At 30.6% G+C, this 15,315-nt stretch overlaps 2 long non-coding RNA genes across 11 annotated transcripts in view; one reads left to right on the top strand and one right to left on the bottom strand.

Annotated features, from left to right (window-relative positions):
• LOC127070105 (uncharacterized) overlaps positions 1-7,913 on the top strand; it is an 83,686-nt gene extending 75,773 nt beyond the window's left edge. For 2 of the 8 annotated variants that reach the window (XR_007784094.1, XR_007784095.1), the window contains 5 exons: positions 314-440; positions 796-1,085; positions 1,227-1,398; positions 1,484-1,666; positions 1,746-4,541. This is a non-coding gene — a long non-coding RNA (uncharacterized LOC127070105). Of the gene's footprint in view, positions 1-297; positions 441-672; positions 1,086-1,226; positions 1,399-1,483; positions 1,667-1,745; positions 4,542-5,444 lie in introns of those variants that run through there. The other 6 variants (XR_007784096.1, XR_007784097.1, XR_007784099.1 and 3 more) reach the window with 6 other exon arrangements.
• A 2,278-nt stretch (positions 7,914-10,191) lies between these two features.
• On the bottom strand, positions 10,192-15,176 carry LOC127070217 (uncharacterized). 3 transcript variants are annotated; one of them, XR_007784365.1, is made up of 4 exons: positions 14,011-15,176; positions 13,549-13,604; positions 11,421-13,457; positions 10,192-10,881 (listed from the first exon to the last, which is right to left on the bottom strand). It is a non-coding gene; the product is annotated as an uncharacterized LOC127070217 (long non-coding RNA). The 3 variants fall into 3 exon arrangements; XR_007784364.1 differs by having other exon boundaries at positions 10,192-13,112; positions 13,249-13,457; XR_007784363.1 differs by having other exon boundaries at positions 10,192-13,457.
• Between the last annotated feature and the right edge of the window lie 139 nt (positions 15,177-15,315).

The following is a 15,315-nucleotide window of genomic DNA, read 5'->3' as shown; positions in this document are numbered from 1 at the left end:
AATACAAAGAGAATAGAACGTAATATTACGAAACAAATTTTAAGGAATATTTCTTGCTGCAAATTAATACTTATAGATGAATATTTTTAACGATAGAAGCGGGAAAAAATTAATAGCCGATTAGCAAAATTATTTATATAATTTCTATATGTAAATTTTAAAGAAAAAAGCGTTAAAATAGAGAAAGGAATGGAAGGTAAAAAAAAAATTATTGTCCAATTAATGGGAGTACATTGTAAAATTTATTTCCTCCCGTACCGCGTCTTTTCGGCTCTTTCTATCAGGTAATACGTGGTATTGATTATCTGCATAGAATGTAATAACCCTTTCCATCGCGCATGGCTTCAGAAATTACCTCAGTCATCTAACATGGCGATTTGCGAAGGGAACTCGCTTGCAGAAGTCATCCTTTCGATAATTGTTGAACGAGTAATACGTAAGTAAGTGCTTAATTATCACGTATATACTTCATACGTCGCAAATTCTAACTGACAAGCAATTCAAACGGTAGAATTTCTTCCTTCTTTCTTGTCTTTTGTTCCTTGTCGATATAAAGTAAATTTATCTGTATTCGTTAGTAATTTATTATAAAATTTCAATACTATATTACGAAAATGAAACTGATTTTTATGATCAATAACATCCTAATTATTATTTTCTTGTTTCTCGTAGGATGTACTTTATATCGCAAAAAATGGCGTGGCCCGATTTACCTTTGATGACTGGACAATTTCAATGAACAATTGAACGTCTACCCTAAGTCTTCACCAATCTAAGAATTTTAATTTATTTCAGAGATATACAAGACTAAACGAAGATGAAAGCAGTTCCAAGAGCCCAGAATTATTGCAGAGGAGCCTAGTTGACCGATATCTGAATTATAATTACGTTCAAAGAAGATACATGGATTTCTACGTTCAACGTGATAATTAAACATTCAACATCTGAAATGAAACACACGTACATCGGTACTTCTTGTTTTTCCTTACATCAGACGATATGTCCTATTTGGATAAGACAAATATCCGACCGTCAACCAGATTAGGAAAGGAAAACGTTTTTCTCTTCAGTCTTATGTTTAAATGGTAAATCAATCAGTGCTGTGTTTATCAAATATTAAGATATTTTAGAGATAAGATATAGATATTTTATTCTAAAGTGTAATATGGAATATAAATTCTATATCATAGGTACATTTTATGAAAATTTATTGAATTTTTACACAGATTTTATCATGGCGACGAGAGTATTTCTATCGATGAGTGGGTTATTAGGTCTCTTACCTTAAGCAATTTTAAAGGTATTATTTCAATATAAATCAAGAATCCGTATAATTTTCAACTGCTGTAATAAAGAATATTCGATATAGGAAACAAAATGCTTGATGTAGGAGAGGAGGTAAATAATAATAAATGAACAAAATTTCCTCTATTTTTTTTTATAGAATTGTGCGTTACTTGTTATTCGTCATTTAATGTGTCAGATGGTAAAAACGGCGGAGGAAGCTGATGCTGCTTACGAGTTTATTACAAATCTTGCCAATAATCTGAAACCCAAGTTGGTGAGAGAGGAAGCTAATTATCTGGTGTATGAAAGCAACATGTTACTATTGCTAGAACAATACTATAACAACCATCGACTTCAATATTGAATTTAAATAAACGAGGTACGAAGAGATCAGATATAAGTAACTCGTCACGTATCTTATCCAATTTTCTATGTTAATTTCATCTGTTATAATACAGCGCATTGGATCGTGAATGCAGAAGAGTGGTTTAAAAAGCAGTTGGAAATTCTAACCAAGGAAGAAACATCGTTAGCTATTGTTCATGTATGCGTTATCTGATTGAGAATACTTAAGAAGAGGAAAAAGAAGAAAAAACATTTGTGCTTGACGACGAAGCTTGGAAAGACCAATATGGCGCTGTTTTATGAAGCTTGGAACAGCGGTAAGAGGAAATGGGAGAGATTTACATTTTTCAAAGGATCCAAACGTGAGCGGCTTTAGCTGGAGCGTATATTCGATTGAACTCGGAAAGATTTATTGAAAGGTCCTCCGAAGTTTCCCATGAGGCAAGAATCAAAGGGGACTTGACATGAAACTGCGGGATGTATATAATACAGAATAATTTAGCAGACAGGAATAACCAAAAGATTCACCGTTTTTGGAAATAATGACTAGCAGTGGAATACTTTTAAATTAAACGTGAAATAGGAAGTCCATGTTCACGTCATCGTTATTCCATTGATTTAAATTAAGTAATCATCCGATATAATTAAAACGAGAGAAACGTTGAATTTTATATTCCAATTTGTTTGTCATGATATTCACATCTATTTAAAAAATATTCGTAATATTTAATTAGCGTTTTCCATAAATTTTGAAATTGGACGAAGTAATTTGGTCAGTAGCGCGAATTGCCCATTTAATTCGTTCTGAAAAGGATTTAGTAACAATGAATGTCCGTGATACGTTCTCCGTTACTTATCATTAAGTACCTTCCTTTTAAATCTTTCGTTATTAACTCTCTTCATCTGCGTGCGCATCTATCTGCGTCAGTCGAGTGGCCGGGATGGAGTATGCTGTTCTGTGTTCGTGGGTGCGTCTAACTGCTGGCTTATGTTGAATATAAGGAAATAATCCTTTCATTTGCTTTTCTTTCATCAGACCAAGCAGATAATTGAAGTTTAGCTGTACCATTTAATTACCTATGTAGATTCATTGTTTGACAATACAGTTACATATTGTGCAGAGTTATGGACTATATTCTTAGACATCAATTGATTTGGAACATAATATAGGAAATTTAAGATAACTAGAATTATAACGGGGTTATTATTTTGCATTCTCCAATAGGAGGTAATTTTCTAAAAAAATGTATTCGTTCATATGGAAGAATCCATTCTTCCTACTACATCGATCTGCAGAAGACTTAATCAGGGAATTAAATCGTTCAGCTAAATGGATAATTGAATTATTCCGCTAGTCGTTTTATGGAATTGTCTGCTTTGTTTGATGAAAGGAAGACTAATGAAGAAATACCTTTCTTCTTTTCAAAATAAGGGAGCAAGTGTACGTTGACACGCGCACTCATTCCCGCCCACTTGACTCGCGTACGTAAACGCGTACGTGCACGGATGGAGGTAATAATAAATCGTTTAATATGATAAGGCTGGACAGTAGCTATGAGAGAAGGTATTGCGTACGCGCAGATCGTTAAATTCCGATCAATACTCGTTAACAGGGGAATTTGTAGACATGGAGGATCGTATATTTTTGCAAAAAAATTAATATTTTGTACTTTATAGTTTTTTACGATGTCTATGATAAGTGTTGAATCAATTCTTTTTCAACATTATCATCCCTCGCATTATGTACGAAATCTCTCCGTTTTTTGTTGGATGTCGTCACTATCACTTCTATCGTTTTCTTTCGGATTAATATTCATTTTTTCTAACCGTGTAAATGTCTACCTGGAATTCCTCTTCGGTATTACTTACAGCACGAAACTCACTCGTGTTTGGAAATTTTGCGATTCTCTTAATAAAAAAGAAGTAAATAAGTAAACGGATTGGTAGTCTCAAATTGTATATTACGACATCACGGAATGATACATAACAATAATATAATACTTTCCTGGTTTCCTGACTAATTACTCGAGGGATCTATTTATACTACTCGAAGTTTCAATAGGAAGTGAGCTCAGCTTTGAAAATCTCTTTCCCCAGTTTTATGAATACTTGTTTACTTCATCAAATATCACTATATCGTACGAGGCATACTCATGTACTATTACAAACAAATCCTTCTTATCGCTCTCTTTAAGCACATTAGATAAGCGTCCAGACCGCTGTGAACGTACTTCTTTTTCATAAGTATACAATAATCACTATTGTAGTAATTAATTATATTATAAATAATTACAGTTTTATGATTATTTCAGTTAAAGAAGATCAGAATAATTGTCAATTTCATTGAAAGATTCCCAGATTCATGAGATTATTTTGCGTGTACATTAATTATATTTACTGTTACTACATAATTACAGTAGAGGGGAAATTTCTCATCCCTTGCGTTCTAATTAGAGAATTAAAATCCAGAAAGTTTGGTTTTCTAATTTGAAAATGTCACCTTCAACTGTAATTATTATTACTTACATTATGATATAATGCATTATTATTAATGATTATTTCAATTATTAACGTTATATCGAATTAATTGCTATGAAAGTATTTAAATTAACTCACGTACGAAAATTCTTGTTTCCTCTTTCGTAAATCCAAGTTATACTTAAAAATAGTGTTCCATTACTATTGGATATGGACGATACTACTATTTTCGTATTACGTAATTCCTTTTGTGAAATCTTCTTTTCTAAAATATTTCTTCGTCGGAAGGTATATCTTCTTTGGTATTCTTTGAAAACATTGCATCCAATGTTATCTTTCCTTCTTGTAAACACATACCTATTGCTTAAGTTAACAAAGACATCCTTTTCTTTATTACGCAATAGTAATAAAATATATTGCTTCGAATAAAATCCTGTCTCATATTTATTTTTTTTTCGTAATATTACTTTCTTTCCTTTTTCTTCTTCGAGAGAACCTCAGAATTATTTAATGATATATTGCAAAGAATTTAATGTATATTGAAGAACCATTGTTTCCACCGCAACTTTTTGAGAAATACATATTTTTCTGAAGTTTTCTATTGAAATGACACAATAAAAAAAATCAAAAGATCGTTCAATTACTAAGTTACATGAAAAGAATATCAGTCGATCTTACGAAAGAGAACGTGGGTTGTGTTTTCACGACAATATGAGCCCTTCTCTGTTTCGCTGTAGGAGAATAATAACAAGAAGTTGTATATATAGCGAAATTCGATGAAGTAAACAAGCGATCGTAAAACTGGAGAAAGAGATTTTCAAAGCTGAAATCAGTTCGTACTGAAGCTTCGAGTAGTATAAATAGATCCCTCGAATAATTAGTCAGAAAACTAGGAAAGTATTATGTTATTATTATGTATCATTCCGTGATTTCGTAAAATGCAATTATCTCCATATTTGTTTTTTTTTTTATTAGAAGATCGGCTAGATGTCCAAATACGCACACGTCTCATGATATAAGATATAAGCGGTGAATAAGAATTTCAAATAGGCGTTTATACAGCCACGTTAGAAAAAATAAATATTAATCCGGAAGAAAACGATAGAAGTGATAGTTATATCATCTAGCAAAAAAACAAGAGATCTCATCGATGAAAGAGATGCAAATGTAAAAAATTTTCTTCAAAACTTATCATAGATTTCGTAGAAAATAATAAAGGATAAAATTTTGGTCTGTTTATAACAAAATATGTTCTTTAATATCTACGAATTCATATAAACCAAGCATCTCTATAATACATTATGTGCTTTTAAAATTATGATATATATTTTCAGATGTGAACTACGTTTGCTCGATAAAGTACCATCGATTTGCTGAGAGCTAACGTCCGAAAGGGTTCAGGGCAGTTATGGTTATTACGTTTTACGCACATTAATTGCTCAGACGAACGGAAAGGTCGAAAATGAAATTAATTAAGGGGTATTGAGATTCTCTTTTATTAAGGAACAATATCTTTTAATTCGGCATATTACTTTTTTTTTCTTTTTTTTTTTCTTTTTCCTTCACAGCTTATAATTTGAAATTAATTAAAGAATATTGACTATTGACAATTAATTTTTTTTATTTATCTACTTAAAAATGACTATCAATAAGAATTAATTTATCCTTTGTTTATCTCTTGAAACTATCATTTCTTTTCCTGTATTACGCAATAATAAGGAATATGAATTCAGAGAGAATCTTTCTCCATATTCATTTTTTTTCCGTTACATCGTCTTTTTCTCTACGTATTTCATTTGAATGCGCTTTACGCAGGTCGATTAAAATTTTTTGTTAATCGGCCGAAAAGGATATGTGTTCGGAGGAAACGAATTTCTCGACCAATCCCTTTTAATTCGACGTAACATTATTCGTTCGAATAGTGGTACGATTAGACCTTTTTCATGAATACACCTTTTTCAAAGAATCCATGGATGGGGAGTTTTAGCTAGGTTCAAGTCGAAAGGACCGTTGAAGGATTGTCAGACGTTCCATGTGGAACATGAATCAAAGTGAAATTAAGATGGAACTGAAAGTTTATCATCTATCATAAGTAAACCTACGAGAACGATATAAAGACTCACCGCTTTTCCAGATAACAATACTAGCCCGAGAATATTTTTAAATTATACGAGAAATGTTAAGGCCATGTTTACGTCATAGTTATTTCATCAATTTAAATTGAGTAGTATATCCCAATAGAAGAAATTTTGAGTTCAGTGTTTCAAATTATTCTTCATATAGTATTCACGATATGTACTAGAAAAATATTTATAATACTTAGTGTACGTTTTTTAGTAATATCGAAATTTGAACGAATTAATTTGCTGTGTAATCCCAACTCTCTTGTTAGTAAGTTTTGATTGGGTCTTACTGAAAATGCATGTACGTATCGTTAATTACTCTCGGATTAAAAGATTTGTTATTGCCTCTCTCCATGCACGTGTGCTCTTGTGTACGCTTTTGTGCACTGACATGTGGACGGGAATACGTGTGTCTTTCTATCTGCGTGTGAACGGACACATGTTGTCTCATTTTGAAAATAAGAATTAAGATCAGAATCATTTGTTTTCATAGAATTTTGATTTCTTTTGCAAGAAATTTGTTCCTCGATCTATATAAATTCAGATAAAACAAATACCACTACATATATTCCTTGGTGTACCAAAGTGAGACTATGTAATATGTTACACTATATACCACGTTTGTGCGACGTTAATACCGCCCTGTTGCTGCTACCAAACGTTCGAAAGGACGCCGAGTATAAAAGGTAAATACGGAATAATATCAAAATAGAAATCATTCTGTGCTTTTCATCTTTTTACCGAAAGAACGAAGAATTGATATGCTTTTGCTTGATTTTTGATAAACTGAATATTATTATTATTATAGTAATAATTATAATATTTCAAGTTAATGTTTTAGATATAATAGAATCGACAAATGAATTATTTTCATAATCGTAATATTTAAACGATAGTATATTCGCTTAAACATTACGAAGATCGTAACGTGCGAATAACATAAAATAATTTTCAGCTAAAATTTAAATAATTTATGATTTTCATATTGGAATAGTTGCATCTGAGTTTCATCGCTGCGTGTAATGTCAATAAAAACGAACATTGGAATGACTTTGACGGTTACCCTCACTTTTTAAAGGTGAAAACTTCAAACTTAATACTTTTGATAATTTTAAACTCATTTAAACGATATAAATGTACGACGAGTTAAACTATCCACTATTTAAGCAGTAGTAGATTCCGTTAAACATTACACGCCACGAAACACCGACGGAATATCAGATAATTTTTATTTATTCTCTGTTGGACTCGAATTTTGAAATGGCCGTTGTTGGCAACATGTACAGTCAATAAATGATTAGTTTGGACGGTTACCGAATTAGTTTTCCTTTGTACTCCGACGAATAAACATCGAAGCTCTCTCGCTGCCACCCGCAAAGAATGAAAGTTACATTCACGTAGGTGTATATAAGAAAATATATTATATAAGTTTTTCTTTAAGGTAATTGTAAAAAAATGTAATGAACTAACGAAAATATTTGTATCTCTCTCTATGAGTAAACGTAATTAAGCTAGGAATAGATGTACATAGTAGCCATTAATATTTTTCTGTAATGATTTCTTGAATTCTGCGCTCGACTCTTTTCGATGTGTATGTAAGGAACATCAACTTTTCGCAATGTGTGTGGTAACATCGCATCGGAAACTAAATCTTGCGAATAAAAGGAAATATCCGTTTAACACTTTATATCATTTCTACCCTCTTTATTCCTTGAAAGTAAAGCATTATTATTCTTTACAAGATTTAAATTTATTCAAGATATTTTGGGTAGTTGCCGAGAGGTGCATAGTACACAATGAAGCATAAATCCTTCGCTTTCTATTTTGTCTTTATGTAAATTTTCGTACTTCCTTTATCGATTCGATCGTGTGGAACAATTATTACGTGACAAGGAACAATTATCACTATCATCCACGAACAAAAAATTGTAAATAAGTACATGGCTATGTACTGATATAAACAATATTGCGATTTGGACGAAGTAATTTGCTGCGTAGCGCGAATTACCCTGTTGATACGTTTCAATAGGGATTTAATGATAGAGAATATACCTATTATTTTCTCCCTTACTTATCGTCGAGTACCGTCGTTTTAAACCTTCGTTATCTCTCTCCATCTGCGTGTGATGTGGTGCGCGCTTATCTGCGCAAGTCAAGTGGCCGGGAATGAGTGCGCGGTCTTGTGTGCGTGTGTACGCACACCTGTTGTCTCATTTTCAAAAAAAAAAAGAAAAAGAAAAGGAATTTTCTAATTTGTTTTCCTCTCAACAAAGCGACTAGACAATTGAATAATACGATAAGCTATATAATTCAATTACTTTATTATTATTATTTAACTGCATCATTTAACTAGCCAGTTAAGTCTTTTGCAAAGCAATGCACCACGTAACTGATTCAATTCTTTCATACGAGCGAGTAGATTTTTCTGAAAATTTATTTCCGAGCGAAGAACAAAAGAATGAGCTAATTATGCACTATATACAAGGTTGCGTATATTGTATTGCGCTATATGGCGTATGTTATGCCCTAAACTAGTTAGTTCTTATGAAAAAATTATATTTCTGCAATCATTTATTATTTATTACGTATAACCGAGTGTAGCAGTGATTTTATTGTATTTCTAGTAAAATAATATTTGTATTTTGCGAATGCATTATCCGAATGATTTCATTTCTCGATAAGCACAGATATAATATAATACTGATATAATAGAGTGCCTAACGTTATAGAGATCTATCATACTTTTTTTTATTTATCGTTACTCGACTAACTGATCGACGTGGCGCTAAGCATAATTTATAAATGTTATAGGAAATAGCTCTCCATGAAATAATCTTTCCTTCTGAATAGAATCTTCTGAATCCTATTGTCTAGGCAATGTCATTGTGTTTTTCACGAAAAATAAATAAATATCAATAAATAAATGCGAAAAAATATTCACTCCCCAAAAAGGAGATAAGCAAAATTAAATTTTTACAAAGTAAAATAATCGAAAAGATATAGTTATGGAGGATGATCGATAGGAGGAATCAAAAGCAGAGATGGACTCAAAAAGAGAAAAGAACGAAAAAACAAAAAAAAATTCACCATTTACGATAGTTTCGTTTCAAAATTATTGGCAGCATTGTAATGAGATAACCGTGGATGACATAATATCTCGATAATGAATGAAAAATAATGACAGAAATAAATGATAGGAAAACCTTGATTTGATACTTGAATTTATTGTATTCATTGAAACGGATTAAAGATGTTGGTACTGAATCTAGTAGTCTTCCATGCAAGTTCTTGGAAGATTCAAGAGAGGGAAAATCCAAAAGAATACATAAGCCCCCGATCAGGCGGCATAATGATATTTCTATGGTACATATCACTTTAAACAAGATGCTTTCGTTAAAATAAATCATATTACTATTTTTTTTTGTTTCGATCTATCAATCTGAATGCATTTGTCAAGGATAATTTTTTTTCTACAGTCAGTTGCGTAAAACGTAATTAATAATACAGGGATGTAGAGCTATTTTTGTAGTTGCCTTTAAGTTTATTACATACTGTTAAAATTTACATTAGCGATAATTTCGTATAACACTTATTCTTATATACAGACTTTATGTGTATGTGTGTTTAAACATACACACACAAACACACATATAACATAATAGTATAACAATTAAATACATTTGTATACATACATATTAATATAATTGTCAACATATATATTTAATATATTATGATAAACTATTTATCTCGGCGTATGCATCTCTAAGTATGTAAATCAATTTACGATTAAAAAGAAAATTAAACCATAAAATAAATTAAAAAAAGGAATTTTAATTAAAAAGAAAAGAACAAAAGAAAAAAGCAAATAAATAGGTATTCAGAATTCATTCAAGAAATGAAAATTTATGCTTATTTATCTTTCTTCCGAGCAGGATTAATAAATTTTTGAGAGAATTTCTGAAAAATTAAGAGAAAAGTAAATATAAATCAAAAATCCAGTTTACATATACCGCAAACATAGAGAATATGAAATTGTAATACTTTCTGAATACATATTTGTTTGCTTTTTTTTTCAGGCTACTTTGTAACAATTATTTTTCTTTTTAACCCTTTGCACTTTTTAACCCTTTGAATTATTTTCATAACCGTAATATTTAAACGATAGTATATTCGCTTAAACATTACGAATATCGTAACGCGCGAATAACATAAAATAATTTTAAGCTAAAATGTAAATAATTTATGATTTTCATATTGGAATACTTGCATCTGAGTTTCGTAGCTGCGTGTGATGCCAATAAAAACGAACATTGGAATGACTGACGCTTCGCTCTCACTTTTTAAAGGTGAAAACTTCAAACTTAATACTTTTGATAATTTTAAACTCATTTAAACGATATAAATGTACGACGAGTTAAACTATTCACTGTTTAAGCAATAGTAGATTTCGCTAAACATTACATGCTATGGAACACAGACGGTATATCAAACAATTTTAATTTATTTTCTATTAGACTTAAATTTAAAAATGGCAGTTGTTGGTAGCGTGTAAAATCAACAAATGAATGACTTGGACTTTTAGATTGCGAGTTACCAGATCAGTTTTTTGTACTCCGACGAATAAACATCGAAGTTCTTTCGCTGCCGCCTGCAAAGAATGAAGAAAATTACATTCACCTACGTGTACATAAGAAAAAATTGAATAAGTTTTTCTTTAAGGTAATTGTAAAAAAATGTAATGAATTAGCGAAAATGGCTGTGCCTCCCTCTATGAATAAACGTAATTAAGCAAATTATTATTATTAAAGATTTTGGAAGGTACAATTCATGATAACTCTTAAGACGTAGTATCCTATCGCTATTGATCGAATGAAATACACTTTTGTAATAACCCTAATTAATTAAAATAGGAGACTGTTAAATGTTAACATCCAAACGTGTTTTTATATTATTGCAAATATTTTACTAAGTTTCCTTAATAAAACACCAACGTATGCACCATTAGGATCAAAAGTGTTAAAGTTCTCTGGTTTTATGCAACATGATATGGGAAGCCAATCGCTGTGATCATTGTCTCCATATCAGTGAGACTACAAAATGATCCAATTAGAAAACTAAAGCAGAATTTTCACAAATTTTATTATTATAATTATTACTCGTTAATGAAGAAAATGAAAAATTACTTACAGTAGTTTGCCAGGAATGGATGTATATAGCAGCCATTATTATTTTTCTCTAATAATTTCCTTCTGTTCTGCAATTGACTCTTTTCGACTTGCATATAGAATATCAACTTTCAACAATCTGTGGTAACACCGCATCAAAAACCTTTTTCCTTCTATTTCTCTTTATGCAAATTTCTATATTTCCTCCGTCGATTCGATCGTGTGAAACAATTACTACGTGAAAAGGAACAATTATCACAATCATCTACGAACAAAAATTAGAAATAAGTACGTACACATATACTGATATAAACGAAGATCGATATAATTATTTCGATAGATCTGTCTTACTAATTTTTCCGAGAAGCTCCATTATATGAATACTGATGTCAATAACGATAATATCAATAGTATATATCACATATATGAACATTCAAATATTTTTAATTTACTCCTTCCGAATAGTTCTATTGGAACTATTACAATGGAATGATTTTCATATTGACATTAATAAATATTGATCCTGAAAAAATTTTGATGCCTTAAATATCTTTTTTTGTTAAACATACTTCAGTCTTCCGAAAATATAAAAAATATTCAATTAATCTTTTAATATACCTAATCAGCGTCCAAATTATTTATGCAAAAATTTGAGTCCATTTTCAAAATTTTATTTTTATCAGAAAAAATGTCAGAATCTCCTTAAAACATTCTGAAATGAACTTTAGATTCACGCAAACTGATAGTATAATAATTGAAAACGAAAACTAATAGGTCTCATCGCAAAAGTAAAGGAAATCGGTTCGGTTGCGGATATGTGTCTCCGGAAGACACGTCGTCTCTACGTTCGTCTCTTTGTATTCTTATCATGGAATCATGAATCTCTATTCTAATTGATTAGCTGACCGGCAAACAAGCAATTACTAGTTTCAGACAAGCAATTCACCTAGTTTGTTAGACTCTTCAACAGGTAGTATCATTGAAATAGCAAATACGGAATAATATCACGGAATAGCAAACAGATGCGCAACAGTTGGCTCTATATACGATTATACGATTGGATCGTATAAATGTCTAAAAAGAAATATCCTAATTCCGATAACCCCTAATTAGCCTTTCTCCTCGGTTTAATATTACACAATAATTCAAAATTATGCAACAAGTAAAAGATAATTCACACGTAAAATATAGTATCTAATAATAATAAAAATAAGTTAACTATAGCATGAAGAAATAATAAGAAACTACGCAATTTTCTATAATCTACTATAAAACAATATATCGTAGTATTGGATATGAAGTTGTATAAAATAATGCATAACGTAGCGTCTCTAATATAACTTATAGATAGGATATAAAATTAACCTATTGTCCATAGCATGCAATATACAGAACAAAATCTTATGAAAATTAATCTTCGCGTTAGATACTATAAAATTTAAATAAGATGCAACTTACCAAGAAAATAATGAATATTATTAGCGAATCCCATTATCGAATCCAAATATGCAGCCAATGTTCAGGTACTACGGTTTAATTGTTAATTATCTTTTCTTTCTTAAAGTTTGGTCTGGACACGATGTTGCCTCGATTAAAAATAAATTATTCCAAGTTTTCGATTAACTTTTAATTATTTTCTTTTTTTTCGCCAATTTTGTCTTCATATTCCGAAGAAGTAAATGTTTATCAATAATTTGATTACAAATGATGTATCCTAAACAAATATATGAAAATGTGAATTCGATATCAACTGATCCACTTTCCTAATACACACTCGTTCGCTTCTTTTTTTCTTGAATTTAAATATCTATTTTCACTTTCTTATCTTTCAATTTTCTTTTTCAACTTACATCTATTTACTTCCTTCTTAATTAATAAGACAGCGCAGATAATTTACGAAATAATAGATAAAAATATAAATATATGCGCTCGTAGTTTGCCTCTAATATATACATCGTAAGTAAGGCATTATAGAAAAAACAGATGGATAAGTGAACATATATATAAATATAAATCGATACATATATGAAATAATGGATGTATCGAATGTTCCTTTCGACTGAAAAGAATAGAGAAAATTCCATTAAGAAACGTTGTAGATAAAAGAGAAAATATTTAAATTAATTTTAAACAGAAAGTAATGAACTTACTAAGTAATAGGGAATATAATTGTGCTTCCATTGATAATCAGAACATTTACAACTATCTGTAAAAAAACAAGTAGTACTTAATGAAGCATTACGATTCATAGATCGAAACACCCTTTTATAACAATCCGATAATTAGAAAAGGAGTCTCAAATTTAACATTCCAAGTGATATTTATATTATTCCAAATATTTCACTAAATTTTCGTTCAAATAACTCGAATTATAATACTTTCTCTGTATAATATTATACAATAATATACCCAAGAAAACTGCACGGTGTAATATATAGTGTAAAATAATAATAAGATATACAACTTTCTATAGTATATTATAAAACCATATGATGGTATATTATAAAGTATAGTATAATATAAGCAGTATAGCATTGAACACAAAATTGTATAAAATACAGTATAAAACGTTAATATTAAACGGTATAAAATTCAAATAACATTTTACTAACCGATAGTGTGTTCTGCAGAATCTTCTAGATACTATCCACTATTTTCACTGGTCAGGAGCTTATATATTATTCTGATTCGTTTCTGTTTGGAATATTATTTGGACACTCGCAGGAACTTGCTGGTAGCACGATTCGAAACGGAATAAACGGTTTATTCAACTTCCGCGGATGGCTAGCAACATCTCTTATATCGACTCGAGCATGCGCTGTTTCGTTTAACCTTCTCTTTTCTATATATTCACGAAGCTAATATCCCCGATTATCTCTTCATAATGTTAGCAATAATTTTGGATCGATACTACCGTTTACGGGAACTTTCCTTTTTGCTTTTATTTCTTTTTTTTCTTTTTGATTCTTTTTTCCCCATTTGATTCCACATGTGATTCACTATGTAAAAATCGAATTGCGTTTATCTACTTCCCGAGTAGGAAAATTTTTTTGACATTTAATTATTCATATTTATTTATTTTGTGCGAAGAGAATGTTGACATTGACCGAATTGAAATCTATTGACCGAATTACGATGGCTAGAAAGAAGTATAATAGATCTTTACTAAGCTGCAGGAAAATTATAACAGTGTTAGATTCTATGTGCGCCTATTCAAAATCATAATTTTGTCCTTTATAATTTTTTACGATGTCTATGATAAATGTTGAATGAATTCTCTTTCCATATTATCATCCCTCGCAGTATATATGAGATCTCTCCGTTTTTTTTGCTTGATGTCATCACTATCACTTCTCTCGTTTTCTTCCCTATTAATATTCATTTTTTCTAATCGTATAAATGTCTACTTGAAATTCCTCTTCGGTATTACTTATGATACGAAACTCACTCGTGTTTGGAAATTTTGCCATTCTCTTAATAAATAAAAGAAATAAGTAAGTAAACGGATTGGTAGTCTCAAATTGTATATTACGAAATTACGAAAGGATATAAACCAAAAGAATATTACTTTTCTGATTTTTTGACTTATTAGTCCAGTTATCTATCTATTCCACTAGAAGTTTCAATGCGAAGTGAGTTTAGCTTCGAAAATCTCTCCTCAGTTTTATGATTGCTTGTTTACTCCATCAAATATCACTGCATCGTACGAGGCGTATTCGCGTGCCATTGCAGAGAAGCCCTCGGACCGTTGTGACCGTACTTCTTTTTTGTAAAACCGACTGATATTCTTTTCATATATCCTGGTAATTTGACCATTTCTTGATTAACTAATTGTGTGGTTCTCTTGGAGGGAAAATACGTGAAAGGTAAGAAAGTAATATTAGGAAGCAAAGAAATATGACGAAAGATTTTCTCCG

This window comes from Vespula vulgaris, chromosome 17, assembly GCF_905475345.1.
Source record: "Vespula vulgaris chromosome 17, iyVesVulg1.1, whole genome shotgun sequence".
Taxonomy (NCBI): Eukaryota; Metazoa; Arthropoda; class Insecta; order Hymenoptera; family Vespidae; genus Vespula; species Vespula vulgaris.
The sequence above is the reverse complement of the archived record's forward strand: the minus strand, read 5'-3'. Positions and strand labels throughout refer to the sequence as shown.